Genomic DNA, 12993 nt, shown 5'->3' on the forward strand with positions numbered 1-12993 from the left:
GAACCTGACTTAGAGGGAGTCACTTAATTTACTCTCTGGGTTTTTTTCTTTTTCTTTCTAAAATAAAATCTAGGGACAGATGACTTAAGGTCCCCTCCCTTCCAGCTCCCTAAACCTGCGGAGTTGAGGAAATAATACAGATTTTTGTTATTATTTTTGTGGAGAGAATTTATGTGCTTGGCATTCTGGGGGAGAAAAGATCTAAAGATGTTCTTCATTTATTGCCTTTGAAAGTTCCTTTTTCAGTATTAAGTCCTAAGTGTACTACTTGATTTTCATTTTATTCAGATACATTATCTGTACAGTCTTCACAACTTTTGTCTCTGGAGCTTTAATGGAAGATTTTTACAATAACTTGAATTGATACTGACAAGGGTGGATGACAAGAAGATGGTCAGATCACATATGAATTTCAGTTAGAACCAGCTGATTTAAGAGGGCCATGTGATACACTTACCAGTCAGGATAGCTTTAGTTCTGGGGTAGAAAATCCATAGTTTAGAGACTTAAATAACCTTAAATAACCCTAAATAACCCAAAAAGATTTAGTAGCCAGGATAGATAACAAGATGATCTTGAAGAAGTGTTGGGATTTAATTCACATATTAAACACATGCAATGTACGAGGCTGTAAATGACCCCAAGAAAGATAAAAAGTGAAATGATTTCCTGCCTCCAAGGAGCTGTCAGGGTTGAGAGTGGTCAGAGACAATTATATATATACAAATAAGTCAATGCCGAGAAAGTTTGAGGAGAGTTTATTTGTAGGGGTTAGTCTTTGATTTGAGCCATGAATATAAGGGTTTTGAAGTCACAAGATCATGATTTAAGAGCTTGTGGGGACCTGTAGGGGTCATTTCAGGCACATTTTCAGGATTCTGAAAAAGCTGGAGGATAGTAGATGGATTTTTCAATGTGTGTGGGAAAAGCTAGTATTCCAGTTTGGCTACAACATAAAGTTTGTGAAGTAATGTGGTATGAAATAATGCTGGAAAGGATCCAGATTATAGAGGGATAAAGACACAGGTTAAGGACTTATAAGGTGCTAAGTCAGTGGAATTGATAGAGACAATGGTTGTTTAGCCTGGTGCTTAAGAGTTCTCTAGTTCAGTACATGTACTTAGTATTTACTATAGTTCCACAAGATTTACACATATGATAAGAGAGCATATAAGTCAGACAAACTCAGCCAGAATCAGAACTGGAAGACAGAGATCATGGTGGAGGTCCTTCTTCCTCCCCCATAGAAACCAAGACACATTCAGTAAGACCTTAAGAAGCTGGAAGAAGCAGAGAACATTAAGGTTTGGCGGCAGGAGCTCAAGCTCTTGGAACCAAGGAGAGAGATGGGCCTCTAAGAAAGCTAACTGCCCCAGAAAGGAGACAATAAAGAGATAATAAAGGATTTGGACTTTAACCCCTGGCTGTACTTGTGGTGATTACTCTGACTGAAAGGAAGGCTGCTCTTAGAGACCCCAAGAAAAACTGAAACAGAGAACATTACAGCATTCAGCTTAGACAGTGGTGTCATTCAGAAATCAATCTTTGCAAATTATGTATTGTGGTTAGAAAACCAAAAGTTAACATTTTGATGTGGTGTTTTAGAATCATTTTCTTAAGAGGTGATACTTGGAGTTGAGTAGATGAATGCCTGGAGCCTCATTTATTCATTCATTTATTTATTATCAATTGTATTTTATTTTTCTAAATACACGGAAGGATAATTTTCAAAATTCATTTTTGTAAGATTTTGTTCGAAATTTTTCTCCTTTCTTCCCTTCCCCTCCCAAGATAGCAAGCACTCTAATGTAAGTTAAATATGTGCAATCTTTTTAAACATTTCCATAAATATGTTGTGCAAGAAAAAGAAAAGAAAAAAGCCACAGAGGAAAAAACATGTAAACAACAAAAAAGTGAAAATAGTATGTCAATCCACATTTAGTCTTCATAGTTCATCTCTTGAATGGCATATTACATCCAGCGTTTATTGGGATTGCCTTGGATCACTGAATTACTGAGAAGCAAGTCTGTTATAGTTGATCATCACACAATCTTGTTGTTGCTGTGTATACACAATTTCTTACACAATAATAACATTTCTATACCATAACATTCATCCATTCCCTACCTGTTGAGCATCTACTCAATTTCTAGTTTCTTGCTGTTACAAATAGAGCTACTACAAACATTTTTGCACATGTGGGTCCTTTTCCTCCTTTTATGCTCTGGGATAAAGACATAGGAGAGATATTACTGCACAGTTTGCTAGCCATTTGGGCATAGTTCCAAATTGCTCTCTAGAATTTCACAACTCCACCAAAAATGCATCAGTGTCCCAGTTTTCCCACATCCTCTCCAGCATTTCTCTTTATCTTTTTCTGTTATTCTAGACTGTCAGGGAGGTGTGAGGTGGCACCTCAGAGTTGTTTTAATTTGCATCAAGTGAAATATATATATTAAGGCAATGAACATAAAAAAAGCCTTTGATATTGTGCTTGGCATTGAGATCCAAGAGAGCAGGTAGGAAAGTTATGATATGCAGGGAAAAGAATGTCAATGATGTCAAGTATAGTACCAAGTAAAGCTATATAAAGTTTAGAGGAACTTCCATTTATTTGCCATCTATTCTACACACCTTCCCACTTGAAGGCAAACCATTCCATTTACAATGGTCTAACTTAAATGCAGATATGACCATTTCCTTCTCATTTCTTGCCTTCTTCTTGGCTTCCTTGACTTTCTTCAAGGCCTACTTAAAGTTCTACTTTCTAAATTATCTTATATGTTTGTAAGCTTCTATTAAGCACCTCTTGCATGTAAGGCACTGTGCTAAGTCCCACATATAAAAAGAGACAAAGGAAAGGCCATGCTGTCTAAAAGCTAAGAGTATAATAGGAAAAACAGGGTACAAACAACTATGTACAAACATACATATAAAGGATAAGTTGGAGATAAACGAGAGGGGAGGCACTAGCTTTAAAGGAGATTAGGAAAAACTTAATACAAGATGGATTTTATTTTAAGATTTAAAGGAAGTCAGTTGAATATTGGTATCTCTAACTCGGAATAACTACTCATTTTTCATATTATTCCTCATCTCAATTAAATAATTGTGGCTTAGCAAGAAAAGAGTAAATGAAAAAGTTGAGGTTCCAGGTAGAAATATATTGTTGCTACTTTTATAATGCTTATTCTGTAATTCTTAAAGGCATTCTGAAGAGTTCCTTCTGATTAAAAAAAAAAAAGTATGTGTTTGTTTGTTGGCCTCAGACTTGGCACCTCCAAAAAACTAGACAACCCCCCAAGATATAGGGAATTTCTTTTATCTACTTTCAAACCTTTATTGCTAAAGTTAGAGGCTTCACTATTTAACTGACCCCTCCCCACTCCCAATTCTAACCTCAATTATAACTGCACACTTCAAGCTCTAAGTGCAGACTCAAATCCTGTTTATTTCTGACTTCTTGTGGGACTCTAGACAAGTGAATCTGTTGGACACTATGTTCCTTCATATTTACAATAAAAATAATTTTTACCTCACCTCACAGGGTAGTTGTGAAGGAAAATACTTTTCAGTTCTTAAACCACTGTAGAAATGAGGCAGCTGGTGGCACCATAATATACAGAGCAGTGGGCCTGAAATAAGGGACTCGAGATCAAATATGATCTCTTGATACTTACCATCTTTGTGAACCTTGGCAAGCTTCTTCACTTCAGTTAGTCTTAGTCTCTCAGAGTTGTGAAAATTAAATGAAACTATTTGTAAAGTGCTTAACCTTATTAAAACACTATATAAAATGCTAGCTATTTTAAAAATATTATCTTTATCTTAAAACTATTGCTGTATGTAAATGTGAAATATTTTTATCTTTTATCTAAGATTTATTATTTCATCCAACCAGTGTTATGTAAAAAGCTTGTTGGGGTCAAAGATCAACAAAATTTTATTCTTTAGTGTATTGCCAGATACTTGTGAGTATTCAGATGTTTATTAAATAAATTCAACAGAAGATGTAGTTGTGTAATATTGCAACACACACAAGTATATATTTACAAACAAGAATTTATAGTATTTCTACCTCTTTAATTTTCTCAGTATGAGAAACAACTTTGGACATCTTTAAGTTTGTATAATTTTCAGAAGGTTAATTTTGAGGATTAAAAAAAAATGTATGTGTTCTTGTGATTCCATGATCTGGGATTAGGATTGCTACCCTTCCTTTTTTTACTTTAGCTGAAGCATAATAGATTCTGCTCTAGCCTTTTACCTTTACTCTATGTATCTCTCTGCTTCAGATGTGTTTCTTGTAAACAATTTGTTGTAGGATTCTGGCTTTTAATCCACTCTGCTCTCTGTTTTCCTTTTATGGGAAAGTTCATCCCATTCTCATTCACAGTTAAGTTACTAACTTTGTACTTCTTGCCACCCTATTTTCCTCAAGTTATACTTTTCTCTCTCCTCCTTTCCCTCACCTGTTTCACCTCTGAGGACCACCTCTCTCAATCTGCCCTCCCTTTTTTCAGCCCCTCCCCTCTTTTTTTATTCCTTTCCCCTTCTGTGTAATCCTGATTCCTTTGATGAGAGGAGATTCCTATTGATTGTATGACAGCAACTGTTCTCCAATTTAGATGTTTTGAAGATTTTTCCTGGCAAATATCAGGTGGACACTTATTTTGCAAGTGTTTGGATTTTTAATTATGAACTGTTGGAATAATAATAATAGCATTTATACATCTCTTATGTGTGTGGCATTGTGTTCAGGAACTTCATAATTTTTTATCTCATTTAAGCTGAAAAGGAATTCCTTTAGTTCCTACTACTATTTGGGAGGAGGGTAGGAGGTAGAGCACCAGAAGGAAAATATAGCACACCTGCTTTTTTACAGCCAAATCTGTTCTTTCTGTGGTGAAGAAAAAGCTCACCGATTTTACTTGTTTATTTATCATTTTAAGTTTATTCTGATTTTTCATTTTCTCGCTAAGGCTTATTTTTCCTTAGTGCCTAAGTGCCATCTAGTGGCTAACAAGGTAAGTACAGGAAGAATGGGCTAGGTATGAGGAAAGTTGGTGATTTTGATTTACTGAATCAAAGATTTATAGTTGATAAGGATAAATCCTAGATCTAGAGCTGGAAAGGACCTCAGGAACTGCCTAGTTCAATGCCTTGTTTTACCAGTAAGGAAATAAGTATCAGTAAGGACAAACGATTCACCCTTGGTTATCTAGGTAGTAATTGTCATTTATAGGGGCATCTGAGCTCAGAGCCCAGTGCTAGGAAAATGAGCCCCAGAGAGGTCAAATACATTGCCCAAGGCCACACACCAGTCTTTTGATAATAAATGCAGTGTACTTTTTACAAGATCACATCCTTCAAGGAAAGAGTTGAGAGGTGCTGGACACAGAGCACATTAAATAACATGAGAATGGCTTTTATTTTAGCTGATTATTTTTTAGAAAGGTATTGTTAGTATTATTAAAATTGTCATGATTAAAGATTGAATTAAAATTATATACAATATTAGAAAGGAACCTAAGGCAACCCTTTCTTCTCTCTCTTCTACATAAAAAAGAAGAGGAGAGAAAAATACAAGAAAACCCAATGTGTCAGCATATTTGCAGATGGGGATGCTAAGAGCTCTCATTAAGTTGATATATTCTCAATGTCCATAAATAAAACATTAGACTGACTTTGTGGTGAACCCTTCCTCATCCCCTAGGATGATGATGTTGAAACCCTAAACCCTTCTGTGTTCTGAAGTTTTAAGGTTTATGGGAACTCCTCCAGCCAATGAATTTGCTTCTTTAAAAGTGTAAATTCCTTTAAATATCAGCTCCTTTTCTGAAGTCTAAAGGTGTAAACTCCTAAAGGTGTGAATTCTGAGCTAGAGAATTGTTTAGACAACCTGAGTTTATCACCTTGTAATCCTAAAAGGCAATAAATTCCAAAGTTCTTCAGAGAAACTTTGAGGCTGTCCTTGTATCTCTTCTCTTGACAATCATGTGAGTGCTTGCCTTGTGTTTCTCTGTAAAGTAGTCATTTAGGCAAGCCTACATTTGGCATTTGAACAACATGGTCAACTTATCAGAACTCTGTATGAGTATATATAGAATAAAGAAAAATACCAGAAAGAATAGGTTTAGGAACTGAAGGGGAAGGAAGGAGTCCCATGTATTATGGATCAGGAAATATAGAAGGTAGAATTTGAGGTGAGTCTCAGAAGGAAGAAAAGCTGGAGGATGCATTCCAGGGTTTGGCAACATCCATTTTAAAAGTACAGAGATTGGAGCATGGACATCATATATAAGAAATAGCAGGAAGGCCATTTTGGCTGGACTTCAGTGTGCTGGGAGGGGAGTAATTTATAATAAGGATGGAAAAGTTATGATGGATTTATAAAGTCAAAAAAGGAATTTATATTTGATTCTGGAGACAGTAGGGGACAGAAACTTGAGTGGGAGTTACATGGTTAGACTTGTGCTTAGGAAAAATTGTTATGAGCCAGAACTTGAAATAAGGTACTAAGTGGAATTGAGGAGACAATGGTTAAATCTAGTTTAGCACTGATTTAATCCTACAACAAATAATGGTTTCCTAATGATAATAATGATTGGTGTGTACTCAGTGTGGAGCATATAAGCTAGGAGCTTTAGCCAGGATTGATATTCAGAAGGAAGCTAGAGGCAGAAGCTGAAGGAGACAAAGGAATGGTGGCAGGAGCTCAAGCTCTCGGAACCAAGGAGAGAGATAGGCCTCTAAGAAAGCTAATGGGCCCCAGAAAAGGAGACAAGATTTTGAAAGGGACAATAAAGGATTTGGACTTTAACACCTGGCTGTACTTGTGGTGATTACTGAACTGAAAAGAAGGCTGCCTCCAGAGACCCCAAGAAAACCTCAACAAAGAACATTACATTTTAGAGAGAATATTACAGAAAATCATTTTGGTATTTAAGTAGTGTATGGATTGGAATGGTAGAGATTCATGGGGCAGGTAGACCATTTTAGAGGCTGTGGAGTAGTCTAGGTAAGAAGTGATAAGGACCTCAGTTTTTACATTTATAAAGTTAGGAAGTGTGAATTAGATGGGTTCTGAGTTTCTTTCCCATTATAGAACTGTGATCATGTGATCTTGTGAGAAAGAATCAGATGCAAAAGATTGTGGAGGAAGAAATGTTAGGATTTGGCAACTGATTGGACATGAGGCTGTAAATCTGGGAATTGGAAGGAAAGGTAGTGCTCTCCTTGGAAATAATGAATCTTGATATAAGGGTGGGTTTTAAGGCAAAGATAGAGATATATTGGACATGCTGAATTTGAGGTGACTGTGGAACATTGCTTTATATGACTGGCAGTTGGACCATGTAGAGCTCAAGAGAGAGAGGCAAAGGATTGAATATGTAGATCTAAAAGTCATCTGCTTAAAGATAACTAGATCCGTGGGAATAGTTTACCTGGCAAGGAAGTGTATGTATGGAGAGAAGTCCTAGGATAAAGTTTGGGGAGTGCATATAGTTAGGGGCTATGGTGAAGTTCATGAGCCAGCAAAGGAGACCAAGAAGAGCTCAGAGAGGAGAGGGTAGTTTGAAAGCCTAAATTGGTGAGATTATCTAAGAAAACAGGATAACCAACAGTGGCAATTGCAGCAGATAAGTCTACAAAAGAAAAAATTAAGAAGTCATTAATAACTTTGGAAAGCATAGTTTCATCTGAGCAATGAAGATGGAAGATAGGTTGCAGAAGATTTAGCACAGAGTAGAAAGGATTTGTACTAAGTCTAAAGCATTTCACCCCCCAAGGACTTTTTCCAATTGAGAAGAGAATGAGAGGCAATAACTAGAACGGTTTGTTGTCATTTTTTTGTTTTTAAGAATAAAGGAAATGAGTACATCTGTAGAAGACAGGGAAAGAACCCATGAATAGATGGAATATGGTACAAGATTGATTATGGGAACAATGTTGGAGAAGAAAGGATGGGGATCAATGTTATATGTACTGAGAGGGGTTGAACTTCCTAAGCTATCAATAAAGGAATTAAAATAATAAAATAAAGGATGATGTTAAGGGATTTTGAAAATATAAGGAGAGAAAAATTCACATTTTCTTAATTAAGAGATGAAGTACTCAGCTGAGAAGCCTAAGAGAGAAAAGATCTCCTATGGGGAGCTAGTTAGGCATTCCATTAGGGAGAAGTAAAAGATTGCCTTAGAAAAGATAGAAATTAGATAATGTAAATTTTTAGCTCAATTGTGGGTTTTCCTCCAGTTTCTTTTCAGCATTACAGATGTGGGAGTGGAGAAGTCAGATGATGAAAATAATATAAAATTGAGGTTTCTCAAGGCATGAACAATGAGAAGATAAAAGGAAATAAGTGCTTGAGGATAGAAGATAGTTTAACTGGCTTGAGTTTAACTGGATATGATCTGGGAAAGTACTAAAGATTGAGAGATTGATGGTTTTGTTGAGGACAAGAAAAAGTTTAGGAAGTGGTAAGGTAAGGAGAGAGGTAGTAAAAAGACGTTGAGATAAACTATTTATCAAAATGAAAAGGAACACTTTAATTAAAATATAAACAAACTTTGCTCCAGAGAAGAGATATACTAATTTCTCTTTTTTGAAGATATAGGGGTCTTGGTAACATTTATATTCTGTTAATGTCTTTTTTTTTGTGCTTTTTTTCTTCTTTTGTTCTTTTTATCCTTTATTATAAAGAATGGGTTGTAGAAGGGATAAATTCACAATTGAAGGTAATCTAAAAAAAGTAGCAATGAAATTTAATTTTAAAAAAGAATATTTGTTTTGCCTTGCAAATCTAATAAAAGGGCTTTAAAAAGGACAAAGTGAAATCCTACTTTTATACCATAAATCTCTGTGTATACATATATTATTATGTATATATGTTACAGATTAGATAATAGATTAATAGCCATAATGTAGCTGTTATATTCCCCAGGTTATCAGAGAGAATGAAGTTCTCTAAAAACAATTATCAGAGACCTTCAGAAAATCACAGGAGATAAACCAGCAAGGATTCACAAGCGTTTTACTGTGTGCCAGGCTCTGTGTACTAAGTACTGGAGATGTTGTTGTTGGGTCAAGATTTGACCCAACAAGTCTGATTATTTATGATCCCATTTGGGATTTCCTTGGCAGAGATACTTGAGTGGATTGCCATTTCCTTTTCTCATTTTACTAAGGAAACTGAGGCAAATAGAGTTGAATGACTTGCCCATAGTCACACAGCTAATACATGTTTAAGGTCATACTTGAGTCAGATCTTCCTGATTCCTACTATACCACCTAGCTGCCCTAACATAGGGGATACATAAGTAAACAAAGAAATAGGCCCTGGTTTCAAAGAACTTAGAATCTCTTAAGGAAAACAACATACACAATTTGGGGAAAGGATAGTATCTGGTGTAGGTACATAATGTTGAAGTCTGGCAAGCTAAGCACTACTGTGACAGGAATATAGATTGGCAGACTTTATTCTTTGCACAAAGTAGAGATCAAGGGAAGAACCTGCCAAGTTGAAGAAAGGAGCTATCATAATAGTTTGGAATAAATGATCCAGGTTGAATAAACCACAAGTGGGTTGGGTGAGACTGCAAATAAGACAGATATTGAAATTAGAAAAGTTGGAAACACAGATAGGAAAGGAATAAAATCCATGGCCTCATCTCCATACACAAATGTACAAAGAAAGGGTACCAAGCAACATGAATTAGCTTGCAAATAAGCAACTTTGACCACATAGTTACAACTGAGACATAGTGAAATGAGACCCCCTCTTTAGAATATATTTCTGAAAGCATATATCCTAGTCGAAAGGAATAGATGGACTGGGGCAAGGAGAGAAAAAGTATAGTAGTATTGTTATGAGGCTGTGCATATGAAAATATTCAGAAACCACAGTGTAGGAGAGCATAATGGAGAGCATTTGGGTGAAAATCAATATGGAGGCATGATAGAATAGTATTTGGAGAACTTCAGCTATTTGTGCATCTGTTTGAGCTATATTTATTTATATTCTGAATTTAATGACTACATTTCCAAATACAAAGTAGAACAGAAAGATTTTATGTGAAATGACAGATCTGTGTTATATACAGGCTATTCTTTTAGTTAGAAGGGTCAAGTTACCAAGCATTTATTAAATATCTACTGTGTGCTTGTGTGTCAAATATTAAACTTAGAAGTATTGGGAATATAAACAAAGGCAAAAAGACATTTCCTGCTTTCAAAGAGCTAACAATTTAATGGGGGAGACAATATGTAAATAACCATGTAGAAACTAGTTATATACAGGATAAATTGGAAATAATCAACACAGGGAAGGTGCTAACATTTAGGCATATCAGGAAAGACTTCTTGTAGAAAGTTTATTAAAAAATTCAACCTTTAACTTTCAAGGTCTATTTTCTTCTGAACTTCTTTTCTCGTGCATTTAAAAATTATGCATCAGGGATACCGTTCTCTTTTCTTTTTTCATTCTTTTTTTTTAAGACAACCCATGCTAGTTCCCTCATCAAATAAAGAAAGAGAAACATACTCCTTTTAACATATAAGTTTAGTCAAACACAATACTCCCACATGTTTGACATGTCACTCTTAATTTTTATTTTAAGTCTATCACCTCTGCCACAAAGTGGTTAGCATGTTTCATCATTGGTCCTTTGGAGTTATGTTGGTTATTGAATTGATCAAACTATTCTCTTGGTTCTACTCACTTTTTTTTCTTTTATCATTTCATAAAGTCATAGTTTATGCAGTGATCTATTTAATTATTTCTTATGGCAAAATAAAATATATTACATTCTCTTTTTGGTGAGCACCCCTTTTATTTTTTTTTATAGCAAATAGTTTTTTGCTACAAGAAAAAACCCTAATTATTTTTTGCATATTTTTCATCTTTGAAGAGTATGTACAATATAATACTTAGCTTAATGGCTAGATTAATAATTCACAGCTCTACATTAGTGTTTGTTTTTCCACAGTCCCTCACAGTTATAATTTCTGTGATGCTAATCTGAGATGTCTGAGTTAAGAATCTAAAATTATTTTAATATAGATTTCTAGAATTAGTGATATGGAATTTTGTTACATGTCTATTTAAGCATAGATTTCCTTGAGAACTGCAGTCTGACATTTTGTCCATTTATTTATTTACAGGGGGATGACAGCCATTCTTATGTATTTGAATCAGTTCTTTATTTATCTCAGATGCCAGACTTCTGTCAGATACTTGGCACAAAGGTTTCCCCCCCCCCCCTTTAGTTAAATGTTTCCCACTTGACTTTAACTTTTTTTTTTTTTTTTTTTTTTTTAAATGTAAAAAGTTTTAAATTTTATGTAATCAAGATTGCAGTTTACCACTACCCCCTTTTTTGTTCTATCTCTTATTTTCTCATGGACTCTTAATTCTATCCATAGTTTTGAAAGGTATTATCTTTCTTGCTCCTCTGATTTGTTTATGATGTGAGCTTTTATATCTAGGTCATGTATCCATTTGGAGCATATTGTGGTATATGGTGTGAGATGTTGATCTAAACCTAATTTCTGCCAGACTGCTTTCCAGTTTTCCCAGCAGTTTTAGTCAAATGGTGAGTCCTTACCCCCATGGTCGGGGTCTTTGGGTTTTTCAAACACTGTATTACTATGTTCATGTACTACTATATATTATGTGCTTGATTTCTTCTATCAATTCACTTTTCTCCTCTTTAGTTGTTAATAGTTTTATTGACTACTGTTTTATGGAACAGTTTGAAATCTGGTTGGTTGGTCCCTTTCTGCCCTTTTAAATTATTTCCCTAGAGATTCTTGACCTTTTGTTCTTTTAGTTGAATTTTGGTATTATTTTCTCAGTTCTCAAAAAGTTATCATTTGATACTTTTATTGGTCCTGGCTAATAAGAAAGTTAATTATGGCAATATTATCGTTTTATTATGTTGATTTATACCCTCCCCCCCAACTATCTCTATTTAGGTCTCTGTTTCTGAAAAATGATTTTATAATTGTATTCATATAATTCCTTTGGGTATGTTAGTAAGTAGATGAACTGTAAATATTTTATATATCTTATTATTTTGAATAGAATTTCTCTATCCTGCTGAATTTTATTGACAGTAAATAGAAGAGCTTATGATTTATATGGATTTATTTTACTTTGTGGTGATAGTGCATAATCTTGCTTTATCTTTTGTCTTGAGAAGGACCTCTAATTTTTATCTATCACATAAAATTCTGACTCTTGTTTTAGATACTTACCATATTAAGGAAAGATCCCATTATTCCTATGATTTTTTTTATTAGTATTTTTCTTTTTTTTTTTTTTCAGATTTCACATATCATTGGTAACTTTATTTTTTATTTTTATTTATTTTTTTATTAAAGCTTTTTATTTACAAAGCATATGCATAGTAATTTTTCCAACATTAATCCTTGCAAAACCTTTTGTTCCAAATTTTCCCCTCCTTATCCCCACCCCCTCTCCTAGCTGACATGTTAAATATATTGAAAAACATGTTAGATCCAATATATGTATATATATTTATACAGTTATCTTGTTGCACAAGAAAAGTCAGCTCAAGAAAGAAGAAAAAAAAATCGAGAAAGAAAACATAATGGAAGCAAAAACAACAGAGAGAGTGACTCTGTTCCCACAGTCCTCTCTCTCTGGGTGTAGATGGCTCTCTTCATCACTGCACAAGTGGAACTGGTTTGAATCATCTCATTGTTGAAGAGAGCCACATCCATGAGAATCAAAATAATATAGTCTTATTGTTACTGTGTACAATGATCTCCTGGTTCTGCTCATTTCACTTAGCATCAGTTCATGTAAGTCTCTCCAGGTCTCCCTGAAATCATCCTGCTGGTCATTTCTTATAGAACAATAATATTCCATCACATTCCTGTACCATAATTTATTCAGCCATTCTCCAATTGATGGGCATCCATCCAGTTTCTAGCCACTACACAAAAGGCTGCCACAAAAATTT

The 12993-nt window shown here is 34.7% G+C and overlaps 1 protein-coding gene across 2 annotated transcripts in view; it reads left to right on the forward strand.

Annotated features, from left to right (window-relative positions):
* Positions 1 to 12993, forward strand: part of RSF1 (remodeling and spacing factor 1) — a 113037-nt gene that overhangs the window by 17300 nt on the left and 82744 nt on the right. Inside the window, exon 2 of one of the 2 annotated variants that reach the window (XM_074303990.1) lies at positions 11492 to 11598. The exons of the other annotated variant lie outside the window; for it this stretch is intronic. The gene's annotated coding sequence lies outside the window, so the exon portion shown is untranslated. The remainder of the gene's footprint in view (positions 1 to 11491; positions 11599 to 12993) is intronic. 2 annotated transcript variants of the gene reach the window in all.

This window comes from Sminthopsis crassicaudata, chromosome 3, assembly GCF_048593235.1.
Source record: "Sminthopsis crassicaudata isolate SCR6 chromosome 3, ASM4859323v1, whole genome shotgun sequence".
Classification (NCBI taxonomy): Eukaryota; Metazoa; Chordata; class Mammalia; order Dasyuromorphia; family Dasyuridae; genus Sminthopsis; species Sminthopsis crassicaudata.